Source organism: Cannabis sativa, chromosome X, assembly GCF_029168945.1.
Source record: "Cannabis sativa cultivar Pink pepper isolate KNU-18-1 chromosome X, ASM2916894v1, whole genome shotgun sequence".
Taxonomy (NCBI): Eukaryota; Viridiplantae; Streptophyta; class Magnoliopsida; order Rosales; family Cannabaceae; genus Cannabis; species Cannabis sativa.
In genome coordinates, this window is record NC_083610.1 from 63,799,702 (window position 1) to 63,808,965 (window position 9,264).

The following is a 9,264-nucleotide window of genomic DNA, read 5'->3' on the forward strand; positions in this document are numbered from 1 at the left end:
AAACTAAAACCTAGTTGAACACTCTAAGTTTTTACAAATGAAACAGTACTCTTTTCACAAAAATAGATTTTAAAATATAAGACTAGAAGAAATGAGAAACGTTTGGCTTCTAGGTCCTATTTATAGAATATAGAAGCCCTAGAGATAGCCACAAACACGTTTTCAAAGCTATCTATAAAACATTCTTAAAAAAGTCCCTGATTTGCAGCATCAAGATTGATTTCTGCTGCATCACCAAACTAGAAACTTTCGAATTAGGACCAAGATCACGATTTGATCTTCAATACCTGCCAAATAAAGATTATTTGATCTTCAATAAACATGGCAAATATAAATTTAACAATTAGAAAAAGGGAAAATCAATTTTTCTAAAAATAGAAAACTTTCCATAAAAATAATTTTTTCTCTTACAAGAAGTAACCTAAACCAAAAAAAGTAACTGTAAATAAAACTTTTCTAAAAGGAAAAGAGCAATCAAAAACATGAAATTAACACAAGAAACTAATTTACTTGCACTATAAAAATTAAATAATATTTTTACAACTAAATTGCCAAAAAAAGGACCTAACAATCTCCTCCTTTGGCACTTTCAATAATCAAATTATTTTTTAATGTTTAAATACCTGCAAAATAAAGTTAGCAAAATCATAGAAATAAAACTCTCACTGAAAAACACACCAATAACACAAAATATTGTGCTAACTTCTTTAACAAAAGTTTAACACATAAACCAAACTCAACTCCCCCTGGAAAAAGGGCCGAGTTGAACACACAAACCAAAAACTTAAAACCTACTACTCTCCCTTTTTGTTTATCTCAAAGGCCAAAGAACGTAAAGAAGAAATCAAGGTGTCGACTAACTTTCAAAGAAACCGTTCCTTGTAGAAAAAAAAATTTCTTTTTTAAAATTTTTTAATGAGGCCACATGAGAATAAGAGGGAAAAAATAATGAAAAAAGAAACAAATGAGCAATTAAATAAGATTTCCCAGCAACATTTGTAATAAGTGCTGAAATAGAAAAAAAAAAAAAACAAGGCCAATAATCTCATAAAACACAATTAATAAGGGATCATTTATAAAAGGAAACTCATCAAAATTTTACTAAACAAAAAATAAATCAACACTTACCGAAAGAAAGACAATTGAAAAAAAAAAATCGCCTATAAGTCATGTCACACGACTTCCCCCTTTTTTTTATTATTTTTTTAATATCATTTTTTTTAAAATAAAAAAGAGATAAGAAACTAAAATATTTTATACATAAAATCAAGTTATTCTAATGCATGTATGTTTCCATGTTTCATAGAAAGGATAATAATCATGTTATGCTTTAAAGATAATAAAAACTCAGTGTCTCAAATACAAACCATACTTACCATATGTTGTGAAAAAAATAAACAAGTTACATGACATATTATATGAATCATGATTTTTTTATTATTTGAAAAGGGAAGACTTACAAACTTGTACACACTTGTCAGACAGTAGTGTGTGTAGTTAAAAATAGGATCATTGTCCTTCACATGATTTTTATTTTGCATCTTTTTCATTTTGATTTCGCAAGTGGATGTTTTCATACCATACTGAAGGTAGCCATTTTCTATGATAGTACATCATCTTCGTAACTCCTAATTACAAAGTTCCAGCTTACTCAAAATATGGCTTTCACACTTCAGTATAGGTCGCTCTATTCCAGCAAGGGGCCTAACAAGAAATTGAAATAAAAATTGCTCAACTCTATACATTAATACTTTAATTTATCCAGGTCACAGATAGGCAAGTAACTTGAATCTTTTAACCCAACCTCAAAAGTATTAGGAGTATAAGACACTAAGCTAATTATCATCCAAAACTATTAAGATGCTTTGTCAACCAAGAATGAAACAAAGATAGATGCAAGATAAGAACTACTTAAAATTTTTGTACCAAATAGAGAACCAAATGAAAAGAATTAAGCAGTGGAAACTCCCAAAGATTTCTTGAGGCAGCCAAACTGACTTGAATATAGGGCCTTAGTAAAAATATCAACCAATTATTTTTCAATATCAACATATTCCAACTGTAATGTTTAGTTGTCAACAAGTTTCTTAATAAAATGATACCTTATATCATTATATTTTGTACAAGAATGTTGAGCAAGATTTTTAAAAATATCTATAGTGATGGTATTTTCACATACAGAATGACATGTAAGAAAATATGTGAGAGTATAGAAATTATCAATAGATATAAATGTTGGAATTTATTTTACCAGGATCTTAGATCTACTCACAAGTATGTTGTTTAAACACCCTAAATATGAACTTTCTAAAACGATAAATTAAACACATATAAAGTTAAGAAAACCTTACATTGATGCAGCGGAATTAATGTCTCCTTCCACTCAGATCTCTAACCCTTGTATCCTTTCTGTAGCAGAGTATAATCAAGATCTGAGCCCGAATGTCCTTCTTCTTCAAGTTTGATCCTTCACAGTCTTCCAATCTATGACTGAGTTACTGCTTGCTGTGTGTGGGCACTCACTCTTTCACTAGGGTCAAAATTTATGAAGAAGAAAAGAGAGGGATGGTTTCGGCCAGGTATAGAAAGTGGGTAAGGCTCAGTTTTTCTGAAGAGAGAAATTTTTGTTAGAAAAGCTTATGAAAACTTATGATTTGACTGAGCCATCACTTTCTATTTATAGGCAACTACTAGGTTTAGGTTAGGAATTATTTGGCATTAAAATAATAAAAAAATCAATTTGAAACTCCACAATAAGTGGTCGGCCAAGGTGTGTTAGTGGGCCCCACTTGATTTTGCAGTTTTATCAAATTTTATTTTTATTTTCTCAAAAACGCCAATTTTCCAATTCTAACCTTTTAAATGCCAAAACTAACTATTTAATAACTAAAATACATTATTAAATAATATTGTCATTTAGTTTAATTATTAATTAGACATATAAAGTCCATTAATAAATAAATAAACCTAGAAACTCTTTTCTTTACAATTTCACCCCTGCTTAGTGAAAATTCACAAATTAGACATAGTCTAACTTTAGAATTATAATTGATCAATCACGAATCAATTAATGAGTCTTACAAGCAGAATGTTCTCAACTAGAATGGGGACCATGGATCTATATGCTGAGCTTCCAATAAGTGAACCAAATTTACCAAGTAAATTCCTACTTATTAATTCTTCGTTGAATCCACTCTTAGAACTTAGAATTGCACTCTCAGGCTTATATAGAGCATATTATATGTTCCACGATATCAATATGCTATCTCATTTAACCATTGTTATAATCTTATTGCGATTTAAAGATCCTCTATATAGATGATCTACATCGAGATGAGATTTCTTTACCGTTCTCACCCCTCAATGTATTTTGCCCCTTAAAACACTTAACTACCTGTAAATGGTGTTTAGTGATCTAATAATTAGTCAGTTAAACAAGAGCTCATCCATTTACTTCTATTTGCTAAGCTCAAAGAGAATCATCACTTGACTTCTATACACCAGTAGAAGCTATAGATTCCATATTTATGTTCAGCACTCCCACTCAATCATACTATCATGTTCCCAAAATATACGTATCACCCTGACCTAAAAGTAGGCTTAACTAATAAATCAAAGAACATGAATAGTACTCCTGAGTTGAGCCCAAGCATATCAGGATTTAGATTCTTTTAATCTTAAGATCAACTACTGATATTGACTTGGAAAGATATATATAACGGTAAGTTTGTAATATCTTAACTTAGTTGCAATATCGGTCCAGTCCAATGTATACTCCATACATTCAAAACTAGTATACTTTACTAATGTCCTGGAAAGAACATAACACTTACTCCAACTGTAAGTACACATCATCGCTGATTATCACATTAGTGTAAATCCAATAACACTGATGAAACAGGGACCAAGTCTTTTGATTCATATGATCACAATCAAATTCCACTGTGTTGACGATACTGTAATTGTGAATAAACATATGATCTGGATTTAACTGATTCTGTGTGTAAGAGTAATAAACATATTAAACCATTAGCATGTAAAATTCATGCAAACATCAATCACTTCAAATTTCTTGTATTGATAACTAATCAGATTGTAAAGAGTTTTATTCAGGGCATAAAACCCAACAATAAACCCTTGTAAAATGCATTGTTTATCAATGTTAAGAACAAAATAATGATTATTGTCAAAATTGACAGTATACCTTGATCACAAATCTGAATAATGCTAAGTAAATTAGCTTTTAGTCCCTCAATAAGCATAACATATTTCAGCCTTGGTAAGCCTTGAAAATTGAGAGTTCCCATACCAATTACATTTTCTGCTAAACCATTGCCAAATGTGACCTTGCCACACTTCATTGGCTTGATTTTCACCAAAAAATCCTTGTCGCCTATCATATGTCTAGAACAACCACTGTCAAGATACTATATTTGAGACGCAACACTTTTATCAAAAAATCAAGCAAGATATTTTCTTTTTTCAATCCACTTTTGTTTTGGAGCATTATGTTTGTTTTAAAAAAATTTCAAAATACCGAAATATTTTAATTTGAACAAATTTTGCATGGTGAAAATGCTAGGTCGGATATGTCCCTTAATGCCACAGAAATTACAAATAGGAATAAACCTTCTTACCTGAGAACTTACTCTTCTTGTGCTTTCTAAAGATTTTGTTGCTGCAAATGACACCTTTGAAACAACAGACCTTGAATTTGCAGTAGCAGGTAAATTCATTGTTACACTAAATTTTACAAATTTTACTTTTTCAGAACTTTCAGTGTCCTTTGATCCAAGACCAACCAAGCCTCTTTGACCTGCATTCTAAATTTCCTCAAAAATTGAAGATCCAGGGTTAAGCATTTGAACATTTTCCTTGAAATGTTCAAGTTCCTTCTTTAATAAAATAATTTCCTCATCTTTTAACCAAAAATCAATCTCATATTCTTTAATTTTCAATTCAAGAAATTCAATTTGATGAGACAATTATTTATTTATTTTTGACATTGATCTATTTTCAGAAGTAACATGTATCCACTTTTCATACATAACCTTATAAGACTAAGTCAGGAACTCATCACGGATTTGAAATTCATTAGAATCGGATTCTTCCTTAATGGAATTATTCAAACATACCATTCTTTCATTTACCTGTGAATCACAAAAGATGTTAGGAACAACACAAGTTAAAGCAATATTTTCTAAATCATTCTCACTACTTTTTGAATCGTCATTACACCAAGTAACATTATAAACCTTTTTGTTCCTTTTCAATGTCTTTGCACATTCAGATTGAATGTGGCCAAAGCCTTCACATTCTCTGCATTGAATTCTCTTTTAATTGTTAGTCATTGAAGGTTTTGAAAAAGTATTACCTTTAGAGAATTTTGAAAAATTCTTTTTGTCACTTATCTTTATCATGTATTTCTAAAAGTGTTTAGTTAAAACATTCATCTCATCATCTTCTTCATTATCTGAAATTTCTATTTCAACAACATTAAAAGTAATACCTTTACCTCTATCAATTGTGGCCTTGGGTTTGTCTTTTTACTTGATTTGCTGATTTAGTTCAAAGGTACGTAAGAAGTCCATCAACTTCTCCACCTGGATCTTGTTGAAATATTTTACATCTTCCATGGCCAATAACTTAGTATCGAATATGTTAGGAAGGACTCTCACAATTTTTCCGACTACCACTGATTCATCAAGTTTTTCTCCTAAGGCAAAAAATTTGTTAGTAATATCAGATGATCTTTTATAAAATTCAGATATAGATTCATTATCAAACATTATAAGATCATCAAACCTAGTTTGAAGGATTATAAATCAAGATCAGTTAACATCAATTGTTCCTTCAAATTGGGTTTGAAGAATTTACCAAGCATCTTTAGCAGGTTCACAAGAAGATATGAGCTTAATAAAACATTTACCTATTCCATTAAAAATAGCATGTAAAGCTTTACTATTGTAAGCAGATAACTTATCATCTTTAGTAGACAATTCAAGTTCAGGTTTTAACATAGAATTACCTTCATAATCTACAATAACAGGATGAGACCATCCTCAAAGAATTATTCCCCATGCTTTCTCATTTTGAGATTGTTGGGATTTTATGCCTTAAATAAAACTCAATTTCATTATAATCTCATTTAATTTCAATAAAGATAAAAAATTATATCTGTAACACCCTAACTAACTTAGGCATGTTAGCGTGATTTTTAACGTACTGTTCAGCTCATTGCTAATCAACGAGGTTATCAAAAATAGTGATTAATTAAAATTTACTAATTTAATTAGAAACATAAGGTAATACACTTATAAAATTCTGGGATCCCATTCACAAAAACATTTACAAAAGTTTGTCGCCTAGCGACTATACAAGGTAAGCCCTGGTGTTCCAAAGATCGTACGCTCCAGGCCTAACTGCTCGACATGTACAGTCTTCATCTGCTCGCTCTCACGGCTCCTCAGCCTTAGCCTTGCCCTTACCTACACATAGAAATGGCACTGTGAGTCAATAGAGTCAATAAGAAAAGCATAACATAAAACATAACAATATCCCAGGTTATAATCAAGCGCCCACACACCCAACCATAACCCTATCCCCATGTCCCACACGGTACTGAGTCTAGAACGTTCATATGACAATACTATCGACCATAATGTCAGCCTATACTCAATATGCCAGTCATACTCTAGCCATATTGATGTGACAGCATCGATCAGTATTTCAGCCAACATACATTTATCAGTTATCAATACAACTATGCGTATATTATTACTGCTATCAATGTACTCTAACAGGCATAAACAATATGTATGCTAAACATGTAATAATATATGCATGACATTATACTAATCTTACCTTGATTCTGAATACAGGTGTGCCAGCTAACCTGAGTGGAACAACTACTCGACGAATTACAGGCTCCTAAATCACATCAATCACAACATGGATAAGTGACACACTAAATCACAACTAGGGACTTAGGTTTTATACCAAAAACCTATCTACTACAACTTAACATGGAAATACCCTATACTAGCAACCAAGTAACCAACCAAAGCTCTGAAACTAATACGAATTGACAACACGAATTTTTTGGGGAACCCAGCAACAAATTCGGGTAACCGGTTTACCCCAGAGAACCCAAAGAAAAATCCAAAACCTAACCAAATCGATTCCAATCCTTACCTAACCTTCCAGACCTGGATATTATACCCCAATAAATATATTCCAAGCAACAAAATAACTACAGAAGCTCAGAATCAAAAAACACCTTTAAAGAGCCAAGCTTGAGTTCTAAAACTCATAGCGTGCTCAAACCTAATAACATCCCCTAAAACTAGCTTAAATCAACATATTTAACCATAATCTAACTTCAGAAACACAAATCATACACCAACAAAAACTACAGTAGCTAAAATCAAAAAAATGCATAAATTCATTTTCTTAAAGTTTAAGAAACTAAAGAGGAGGATGCTAGGAACTTACCTAGAGCTTGAGATCACCTAACACTTGCTGGAAAATGCTTGAAATGCTGAAGAACAACCCAAACCCTAGCTGGTTATAGGAGGGTTCGAAAGAGAGAGAGAGAGAGAGAGAGAGAGAGAGAGAGAGAGAGAGAGAGAGAGAGAGAGAGAGAGAGAGAGAGAGAGAGAGAGAGAAAAAGTAATTTTTTGTCTAATTTTTGATTTTTGTATAAAATGAGTCAATAATCACATGTTTTATTTAACTAATATCATTTGTAAAAAATCAGATTTATTCAATGAGCTTATGTCCACTAAAGGACAAAACACCATAAAGTAAAATTACTATTTTGCCCTTGCCCACATAAAAATCACTTAGGGGTATATTTATCAACTTTAAAATCTCGACTATTCCCAACATTCTCAATGTCTAACTATAGTGCCATGCTATACTAAAAATACAAAGATGTGATTCTAATAGCCAACCACTGCGTTCTAATGTTGTCGGGTACAAAACATGCAGAATTATGAAATTCCATATATGACATATAAAATACATTTTGAATTCAAATAAATCTCCATAAATTAATAATTCAAAACTAATATGCAAGTTTCATAATTAAACCCTAATTATCTGCTAATTTTCAAATTAAAGTTAAGCGGTCTTTACAACTATTCCCCCCTTAAAAGGATTTCATCCTCGAAATCTAACCTGAACAACTCTGGATATTGAGCTCTCATGTCAAATTCTAACTCCCAGGTGCCTTCCTCCACCTTGCTGTTTCTCCAGCGTACTTTGACTAAGGCTATGGTCTTGTTCCGAAGGACCTTATCATTTTTGTCTAGGATCTGAACTGGCAGTTCTTCATATGACAAGTCCAGTTGCAGCTCAAGATTTTCATAACTTAGTACATGAGCAGAGTCTAAAACGTATTTTCGTAGCATGGAAACATGGAATACGTTGTGAACTGCTGAAAGAGCTGGAGACAAAGCTAAACGATATGCCACTTTGTTAAGTAGTCAAAAATGCATATTTATTAGTGTAAAAATACAAAATAAAATTAATTCTATATAATATTTTCATGAAATTAATGTAATATATTTTTATTTGAAAATATTGTAGCGTTGAGTTAATTTTGTAAGAAAATAACATTTTATGACACAAATAAGAGAAAGAAATAAATAAAAAAAGAAATTAAGAAAATGCATTGTTTTTATTTAAAGAAATACAAATTAATTAGATCTTAAATAAATATTTTCATTTAAATTATTGTGATATATTTTGTGTTGAAAATATTTTATTTCGATTTAATTTTATTTATGTTTGATTAAGAAAATGACATTTGTGAAAAGAAAGGAAAAGAAAAAGAAAAATAGTAAAAATGTGATCCAAAGCAATGAAAAATGGCATTTTTGAAGAGCCAAAACAGTCCAAGAAAAAAGCCCAATCGGCCAAAATCTCTCTCTCCCAGCAGACAAGGCAGCCACGTGGCCTCGTCCCATTCGCCCGCAGCTGCCACGCTAGCACCAGCAGCCCCTCTGCTCCCACGCGCGCGTGACGCGCACGGCTTCTCCTAATCTGAAGAGTCAGTACGAGGTAAGTACATCTAGACCTATTGAAGAAGCTAATTCAATTTCTATCCTTAGGTCTGGAAAAATTATTGAAAACCTGATTACATATCTCAACCTGATGCTAAAATGAACACTGACTCGTTAAAAGAAAATGAAAAGAGTCAGCCTGAAAGTTCACATTCCAAAGACTCGGTTGAAAAAATGAGTCAAACTTTGTCGTTCA